Raw genomic sequence first — 10,565 nt, forward strand, 5'->3', positions numbered from 1 at the left:
AAGTTTACATTGAGCAACCTGATGGATTTTCTTTAACAGATAACAAAGATATGGTTTGCAAGTTAAGGAAAGCTTTGTATGGGTTGAAGCAAGCTCTAAGAGCTTGGTATGCTAGGTTGGATAAATATCTTTTGAAGGTTGGATTTTCTCAAGGTAATGCTAACATCAACTTATACTATAAAGTGACTAATGATGAAATCTTGGTTATAGAACTTTTTGTTGATGATATAATCTTTGGAGGAGAAGATGGATTATGTAAAGACTTTTCTATTGAAATGCAACAAGAATTTGAAATGTCTATGACTGGAGAGATAAAATTCTTTTTAGGATTGCAGATTTCACAGACTGATAAAGGTATATTCTTGAGTCAATCCAAGTACTTGAAGGAGTTACTAAAGAAATTTGGGATGGAGAACTCTAAACCAATAAGCACACCTATGACTACAAATGACAAATTATCACTAAGGGATGAATCTACACTTGTTAATCCGACTAGGTACAAATCTATGATAGGAGGTTTACTGTATTTGACACAAACAAGACCTGATATTATGAATGCAGTATATATTGTTTCAAGATTTCAGAGTAATCCTAGAGAAAATCATGAATCAACAGTAAAAAAAAATTTCTGGTACTTACAAGGCACTACAAATCTTGGTTTATGGTATCCTAGAGATGAAAACTTCAAATTATGTCCATACACAAATGCAAATTGGGCAGGAGATGTGGATGATAGAAAAAGCACCACCAACAGAGAATTTTTTCTTGGAAGTAGATTAATTTCTTGGTTAAGTAAGAAACAAAGTTGCACATCTTAATCAACAGCAGAATCAGAATATGTTGCAGCAACAACTAATTGTCCACAAGTATTATGGCTTAAGCAAATGTTGAAGGACATAAAGATAAAATGCAAGGAACCTATAACTATCTATTGTGATAACACTGCAGCAATTGATATTTCTAAGAATCCGGTACTACATTCTAAAACTAAACATGTTTCTATCAAACTGAATTTTCTGAAAGAGAATGTTGAAGCAAAAGAAGTAAAACTGGTTTATGTGAATACTAAAGAGAAAATTGCAGATATTTTCACTAAGCCTTTGCCTAAGGAGACTTTTGAATATCTCAGAGATCAGCTTGGGGTCATACCCCCACTGATAGAGACTTGGACAGTAGAATTAATAGAGAAATATTTTACTCCGGCCTTGATGATGAGAGCTACTTCTCCGGGGGAGTAGTTTGTATACCGAATTGGTTGGTATTTTGTATTTGAACTTGGCTTTTGTATTGGATTTGGCATTTGATGTCAAAGGGGGAGAGATTGATATGGAAAAACATAAGGAAAACACATATTACTCTCAGGGGGGAGAGATTGTTACTTTGGGAGAGATTGATTACTCTCTGTATTTGAATTTGGATTTCTCGTTATGATCTCTTTTGGGAGATTGTTGGTTTTTGGTATTTGGCATTTCTGTTTTGGCACTTTGATGATTTTTCCATCTTGCGTTGCCATCAATGCCAAAGGGGGAGATTGTTGGTATTTTGGTTATGTTGATATGGTTTTGTCATTGATGTCAACACCTATTAAACTTATCAACTCTGGCACTTTGGAGGATTGGCAATGTTCACCGACAAGCAAGTGACTTATGCAAAGTTATCGGTATCTAGTACACCTGCCGGATATATTATTCACCGGAACTTGGAATGACATGGAAAACACTTGGTTATGTTGATGAAATCATTTGGACACTTTGTCTTGGAGATTTGTTCATTGGTATATTTGTATTTGCATATTTGTTGTTACCAGCAAATAGGTCCAGAATAAGCACCGGGAGGCTTATCTATTCCAGATCAACACAACACGCTTTGGAGATGATGTTATTATTGTAAATGCATTAAGCCGTCATGTTGAATTGGATATTGCATCGGTTATTGATTTACTTGTAATTGATTTTATTGTAATATCTTTTAGAAGCTGAACTACTAAAATTGGTCTTAGGTTATGGTATATATGTAAGATCGACAAGCGATTGGGAAAGGGAATTGTAAGAAGGCATATGCGAGAATAAGAAGAGCTATACACATAGACATCATTTGAAGGTGAAGCAAGGTTTTGTGAATGCATATCAGAACTACACCAGTACTAAATCCAACATATGAAGATGCTATTTTGAGCAATACATCATTATTGGATTTAACCATCTAATTGTAGTCAGTGTGACTCCTATTTGTGTTTGAGCAGTGAGCTCTAGGTGCTTGGAATTTCTGCATGTGCAGACCCCATTTGTATACACATACTATCTGCAGTAGTATCATCTGATCGTGGGTAAGGTCTCCCAACGTGGTTTTTCTCCTTACAGGGTTTCCACATAAAAATATGGATGTTATGTGTTGTCGATGTTATTGTCTTTCTGTTTCATGCATTAATCTTTACCAGTACTGCAATTAACTAATAAAGTGTCTACTGGCATAAAGTTTGGTTTATCAATATTAAGCATTAAGGTTGATTAAGTTGTTTTCGGTTTGAATTTATTTGACAACTAATTCACCCCCCCCCCCCTCTCAGTTGTCTCTAGGACCTAACAACTACCATGTTTAATGCTTGTTGGTTAAGTCACAACTTAACTCATCTGCCAGTAAAGAAGTAATTCAACTTCTCACCATCAACTGAGGGTATATTATCATGTTTTTCAGTTTGTTGCTAAACCCCCAATGGATTTTCCTTCAGTTAGATGAAGAGTCTCCTACCGGTGGAGTGTTACTCTAATCTACCAGTGGAGGAGTATTCCCATCAACATTCTGATCTGACTGTCTGATCCATTGTTTTGTGAATTCTTGCTTTACCTCTTCAACCTTTTCTTTACCTTTCAAGGTAGGTCCTTTGTTATTTGCCGGTGATGTCTTGCTTCTACAAAATTTAGCAATATGTCCAGTCTTGTTACAATCATAACAAGTCACATTGTTTTTCTGAATAGTTTTCCCATATCCTATGCTGGTTTGTGTTCTGCATTGATTAGATAGATGTCCAAATCTTCCACAAACATAACATCTTAAATTCATTTTGCAATTTTCCGAATTGTGACCAACTTTGTTGCATATAGAACATTGACTGGTGGGTGTATTAGTGTTCTGATAATTTCTAGATCTACACTGATTTTCTCTATGACCATACTTGTTATAGTTAAAGCATTTTCCATTAAATTTGTAAGCATTAGGTTGTCTTACCGGTTTGCTATGATCATGATTGTTTATAGTACTAGAGCTTTCACCAACTTCAAATCCAAGGCCATTGGCATCACCATTTGGTTTCTGATTCTTTAGCATGTCATCAAGTTCTTCTGAATTTTTCTTGAATTTTTCTTTGTGTTGATTTGCAGTAGCCAGTTCACTCTCCAAGATTACTTTTTGTCTCATGAGTTCAGTTCTATCATTTTGTGTATGCATCAAATCTGTCTTCAACATATCATTTTCATGACTAAGTCTTGTGTTTTCATTTCCAGCATCATTCAGTCTTCTAACCAAGTCATCTTCATTCTTCTTCCAATTTTTCAGTTTCTTTACAAAATCTCATAGTCATATCTTGCATTTCATTCTTCATTGTATTGTTCTCTTGTCTCAGTTTGTTTACTAGATCATTAAGAGTTTCTTTTTCATCTTCATCATTCTGCATCTTTTCACAAAGTTCTCTTCTCTTATTCCTTGCTCTAGTGAAATTTTCTTGAAGTCCTCGAATAATATCCTTTGCAGCCTCCAAATCATCTTCAAGTTTGATATTCTTTACTTTTTCTACATCATAGTCTGAAAGAGTTGTTTCCAATTGCTTTCTCAATTTTTCCATCTCCACCGGTGTCAAGATCTTCCTCAAGCTGTTAGGCTTTTGAAAATAGAGGACCAAGCTCTAATACCAATTGTTAGGATTCCCAAAGATACTAAGAGGGGGGGGGGGGAATCAGTATATGACCTGTATAATAAATTTCTTAACTTATAGCATGAAGGGCATATCAAAACTGTTTACCAGTAAACCAAAAATAATGCAGTAAATAAGAGCAATAACCACAACATAAGAGACACCATAACACAATATTTTTAATGAGGAAACCCAGTGCGGGAAAAACCTCAGTGGGATTTGTGACCCACAATATTTGCTTACTACCCAATAAGAGAATATTACTGTTTACAATAGGGGACTGCACATGCAGGAAGGCCAAGTGCCTAGAGCTCACTGCTCAATTATAAAAAGAAGTCACACTAACTTACAAAATGGATTATACAAATCTAATGTCTTGTACTAGTTTAGATCAACATCTACTGGTCCAGGAGCACCCATGGTGTAAGGAAAATATATGGTCAAAGTCATCAATTGAAATATAATTGATATTTGAAGGTCATTTATAATGTATTTGAATCCATTCGGAATGATTTGGAGGGCTTGGAAGCCTAAAAATGTAAGCAAGTCCTGATTATGTCCTAGTTGTCCATATAGGCCCTTATAGGTCAAGATGGTCAAAATTGTATAAAAGGCCATGAGAAGGCTATCAAGTATGTAAAAGGTATTAAATATATTATTTGGACATGTTTAGGGGGTTTTTATAATTTGGAGAGTCATTAGGAAAAAGTGTCAAAGTTGCAAGAAAATTGCAAAAGTGCAACATTTGCAAAAATGTAAAAGTGGAAAAATTGCACATAAAGTTGTAAAAGGGAAGATGAAGGGTCATAAAGGTAGTTGGATGGTTTACAACTACCGAATATTCTATAAATATTTTGTATTGGTCGAACCAAATTATTATTGGAAGAATTGAGAAGGAGGAGAAAGTTTTGGAACATTTGGATGTGTTTGAATCTTGCATTTTGTTAAGTTTCTTGTGTTAAGTCTCTGTTTCCAGGCCTTGTGCAATCATGTATGGCTTGGAAACTCTGTAATATAGCAATGGTTAGATAGAAGGGTGAATCCTCTTTCTCATTCTTTTTTTTTGGCTCAATTTCATAAAGAAATGAAGAAGATATGCACGTTTTGGTGAAAGTGATTGTCATTCACATGACAGTTTTCTATACCTTCACACAGACATTAATAACTTTCAAACCAAGGCATATTTGGAAGATCACTTCGGTGAGGTTGTAAAAAACTGGGTTTGTAAAGTCATATAAAAAATTGTGAACGATCCAACGGTTCATTTTTTAGTTATGCCCCCTGTACTGAGACATACTTTTACTGTCATAAACAACTCAGAAAAATTCACCATTTAGCCTGCTAGGGCATCAAATATCTCAACAATTACTTAACAAAATGAAAACAAAACCATACTAAAATGAAAACCCAATGAGTCCGATTTCAGAATATGCAAGCCATTAATTTTTCAATGGTGAAATCACAAGATAACTACAAACCCTTTCCAGCAACTCCATTTAAGACAACTTAAAACCGGTGTCCACCAAAACCTTCATAACTTTCACAAATCTGCATAAAAATGACTCAAACCAAAATAAAATAAAAGGTTATTAACACATCTTTCCAATGAATCCACTTATAGTTCTTAACTCTTCCATAATCATTTGTACCAAATGCTGCAACATGACTGTTCTCAAGAAACCTAGAAGTTACAAACAACCACTTTCACCAAAACATATATGGTCAAAGTCATCATTTGAAATATTAATATTACAGAGTTTCCAGGCCGTACATGACTATACAAGGCCTGGAAATAGAGACTTAACAGAAGAAACTTAACAAAATGCAAGATTCAAACACATCCAAACGTTCCAAAACTTTCTCCTTCTTCTCTATTCTTCCAATAATGATTTGGTTTGACCAATACAAAATATTTATAGACTCTTTGGTATTTATAAACCATCCAACTACCTTTATGACCCTTCATCTTCCCTTTTACAACTTTATGTGCAATTTTTGCACTTTTTCATTTTTGCAAATGTTGCACTTTTGCAATTTTCTTGCAACTTTGACACTTTTTCCTAATGACTCTCCAAATTATAAAAACCCCCTAAAAATGTCCAAATAATATATTTAATACCTTTTACATACTTGATAGCCTTCTCATGGCCTTTTATACAATTTTGACCATCTTGACCTATAAGGGCCTATATGGACAACTAGGACATAAACAGGACTTGGTTACATTTTTAGGCTTCCAAGCCTTACAAATCATTCCAAATGGATTCAAATACATTATAAATGACCTTCAAATATCAATTATATTTCAAATGATGACTTTGACCATATACGTTTTGGTGAAAGTGGTTGTTTGTAACTTCCAGGTTTCTTGAGAATAGTCATGTTGCAGCGTTTGGTACAAATGATTATGGAAGAGTTAAGAAATATAAGTGGATTCATTGGAAAGATGTGTTAATAACCTTTCATTTTATTTTGGTTTGAGTCATTTTTATGCAGATTTGTGAAAGTTATGAAGGTTTTGCTGGAAACCGGTTTTAAGTTGTCTTAAATGGAGTTGCTGGAAAGGGTTTGTAGTTATCTTGTGATTTCACCATTGAAAAATTAATGGCTTGCATATTCTGAAAGTAGACTCAGAGGGTTTTCATTTGAGTATGGTTTTGTTTTCATTTTGTTAAGTATTTGTTGAGATATTTGATGCCCTAGCAGGCTAAATGGTGAATTTTTCTGAGTTGTTTATGACAGTAAAAATAGGTCTCAGTACATATCCACTTATTATTTGGACATGTTTAGGGGGTTTTAATAATTTTTGGAGTCAATAGGAAAAAGTGTCAAAGTTGCAAGAAAATTGCAAAAGTGCAACATTTGCAAAAATGTAAAAGTGGAAAAATTGCACATAAAGTTGTAAAAGGGAAGATGAAGGGTCATAAAGGTAGTTGGATGGTTTATAACTACCAAAGAGTCTATAAATATTTTGTATTGGTTGAACCAAATCATTATTGGAAGAATAGGGAAGGAGGAGAAATTTTTGGAACATTTGAATGTGTTTGAATCTTTCATTTTGTTAAGTTTCTTGTGTTAATTCTCTGTTTCTAGGCCTTGTACAATCATGTACGGCCTAGAAACTCTGTAATATAGCAATGGTTAGATAGAAGGGTGAATCCTCTTTCTCATGATTTTTGTTTGGGTCAATTTCATAAAGAAATGAAGAAGATTTGGACATGTTTAGGGGGCTTTTATAATTTGGAGAGTCATTAGGAAAAAGTGTCAAAGTTGCAAGAAAATTGCAAAAGTGCAACATTTGCAAAAATGTAAAAGTGCAAAAATTGCACATAAAGTTGTAAAAGGGAAGATGAAGGGTCATAAAGGTAGTTGGATGGTTTATAAATACCAAAGAGTCTATAAATATTTTGTATTGGTCGAACCAAATCATTATTGGAAGAATAGAGAAGGAGGAGAAAGTTTTGGAACATTTGGATGTATTTGAATCTTGCATTTTGTTAAGTTTCTTGTGTTAAGTCTCTGTTTCCAAGCCTTGTACAGTCATGTATGGCCTGGAAACTCTATAATACAGAAATGGTTAGATAGAGGGGTGAATCCTCTTTCTCATGCTTTTTGTTTGGGTCAATTTCATAAAGAAATGAAGAAGATATGCATGTTTTGGTGAAAGTGGTTGTTTGTAATTTCTAGGTTTCATGAGAACAGTCCTGTTGCAGCTTTTGGTACAAATGATTATGGAAGAGTTAAGAAATATAAGTGGATTCATTGGAAATATGTGTTAATAACCTTTCATTTTATTTTGGTTTGAGTCATTTCTATGCAGATTTGTGAAAGTTATGAAGGTTTTGGTGGAAACCGGTTTTAAGTTGTCTTAAATGGAGTTGCTGGAAAGGTTTTGTAATTATCTTGTGATTTCACCATTGAAAAATTAATGGCTTGCATATTCTGAAAGTAGACTCAGGGGGTTTTCATTTGAGTATGGTTTTGTTTTCATTTTGTTAAATATTTGTTGAGATATTTGATGCCCTAGCAGGCTAAATGGTGAATTTTTTTGAGTTGTTTATGGCAGTAAAAATAGGTCTTAGTATGGGGGGTGTAACTCAAAAATGAACCATTGGATCGTTATCAATTTTTGATATGACTTTACAAAACCAGTTTTGTACAACCTAACTGAAGCGATTGTCCAAATATGCTCTGGTTTGAAAGTTATTAATGTCTGTGTGAAGGTATAGAAAACTATCATGTGAATGACAATCACTTTGATTGTAGTGAATTGGATTATTTCAATGAACAATAAAGTTTAATGGTTTGCAAAGGTATAAATGATTGGATATGTTTGAGACATCATTAATGAACCCCTGTAGAATGCATTAAATTATGATGATAGATTGATATTGATGGAGAAGTTGTTTTTATGCCTTAAATGAATAGTTTGGAATGAACCTTGAAGGGTTCTTGAGTGAATGTGTTTAGAACTATGGTGCAAAGACCTATTTTTACTCTTATAAATTGGTCTCAGTGCAGAGATGATAACTTTTTATTTCACCATTGGATCTTTATAAATTTTGGATATGGTTTTTATAATATAGTTATTCGGGGTCTAACCGAAGGGATTGAGATGTTTAATTCTTGTTAAAAAATCATAGACCTCTATGTATAGGTCTATCCAAAGAGGTAGCAAGTTGGCAAGTTTGATACCTAGATTAAGTTTATGTTTTATTGATTGATTGATTGTTGAAGAATGATGAAATATGCCTCTAATGAATTGTTATCATGATTAAAATATGGATGGATCAACATGATCCTAGAGTTGTGAGTGGTTTTTCATGATGCTCTACATCAAATTGGTATCAGAGCTAGAAGAGCTTGAGTGTGTGGGTAGAGCGCCGAAGGAAGCAACCCACACCAGGACCTAGCCCATGAGATTGTTTATTTGATTCTTGTGATTAAAGTTTCTTGGTTGTAGGTTTGCTGCAAATTCACTCAGTGGCAAGTGGGTGGACAGGAAGGTCTACCAGAGGGGGCCATAGGAGATGGTCCAAAGGGCCTTAGAAGGAGGTCCAGTGTGTCACCAAGAGTCTTGGGGAGAGAGGCAAGAGAGGACTCCCAGGTGAGGGACAAAAGTTGTTGGGTGTTTGTAGCAGCTTGGAGGAGTGGACTTCAGATGAGAGATACACCATTGGAAGTAGCCAGTATAAACTCCATTGATTGGAGTCTTGATTGAAGCAGAATGTAGCAAAGGCATCATGTTACTCATTTCCAAGATACTTGGAAATCTTTCAAGGATGGTAGTATGGTGCAGGAGCACCCATGGTGTAAGGAAAATATATGGTCACAGTCATCATTTGAAATATAATTGATTTTTGAAGGTCATTTATAATGTATTTGAATCCATTTGGAATGATTTGTAAGGCTTGGAAGCCTAAAAATGTAAGCAAGTCTTGATTATGTCCTAGTTGTCCATATAGGCCCTTATAGGTCAAGATGGTCAAAATTGTATAAAAGGCCATGAGAAGGCTATCAAGTATGTAAAAGGTATTAAATATATTATTTGGACATGTTTAGGGGGTTTTTATAATTTGGAGAGTCATTAGGAAAAAGTGTCAAAGTTCCAAGAAAATTGCAAAAGTGTAACATTTGCAAAAATGTAAAAGTGCAAAAATTGCACATAAAGTTGTAAAAGGGAAGATGAAGGGTCATAAAGGTAGTTGGATGGTTTATCACTACCAAAGAGTCTATAAATAATTTTTATTGGTCGAAACAAATCATTATTGGAAGAATAGAGAAGGAGGAGAAAGTTTTGGAACATTTGGATGTGTCTGAATCTTGCATTCTGTTAAGTTTCTTGTGTTAAGTCTCTATTTCTAGGCCTTGTATAGTCATGTATGGCCTAGAAACTCTATAATATAGAAATGGTTAGATAGAAGGGTGAATCATCTTTCTCATGCTTTTTGTTTGGCTCAATTTCATAAAGAAATGAAGAAGATATGCATGTTTTGGTGAAAGTGGTTGTTTGTAACTTCCAGGTTTCTTGAGAATAGTCATGTTGCAGCTTTTGGTACAAATGATTATGGAAGAGTTAAGAACTATAAGTGGATTCATTGGAAATATGTGTTAATAACCTTTCATTTTATTTTGGTTTGAGTCATTTTTATGCAGATTTGTGAAAGTTATGAAGGTTTTGGTGGAAACCGGTTTTAAGTTGTCTTAAATGGAGTTGCTAGAAAGGGTTTGTAGTTATCTTGTGATTTCACCATTGAAAAATTAATGGCTTGCATATTCTGAAAGTAGGCTCAGAGGGTTTTCATTTGAGTATGGTTTTGTTTTCATTTTGTTAAGTATTTGTTGAGATATTTGATGCCCTAGCAGGCTAAATGGTGAATGTTTCCGAGTTGCTTATGACAGTAAAAATAGGTCTCAGCACAGGGGGAATAACTCAAAACTGAATAATTGGAGCATTCTCAATTTTTGATATGACTTTACAAACCCAGTTTTCTACAACCTCACTAAAGTGATCTTCCAAATATGCTCTGGTTTGAAAGTTATTAATGTCTATGTGAAGGTATAGAAAACTGTCATGTGAATGACAATCACTTTGATGGTAGTGAATTGGATTATTTCAATGAACAATAAAGTTTAATGGTTTGCAAAGGTATAAATG

Source organism: Cryptomeria japonica, chromosome 10, assembly GCF_030272615.1.
Source record: "Cryptomeria japonica chromosome 10, Sugi_1.0, whole genome shotgun sequence".
Lineage (NCBI taxonomy): Eukaryota > Viridiplantae > Streptophyta > Pinopsida > Cupressales > Cupressaceae > Cryptomeria > Cryptomeria japonica.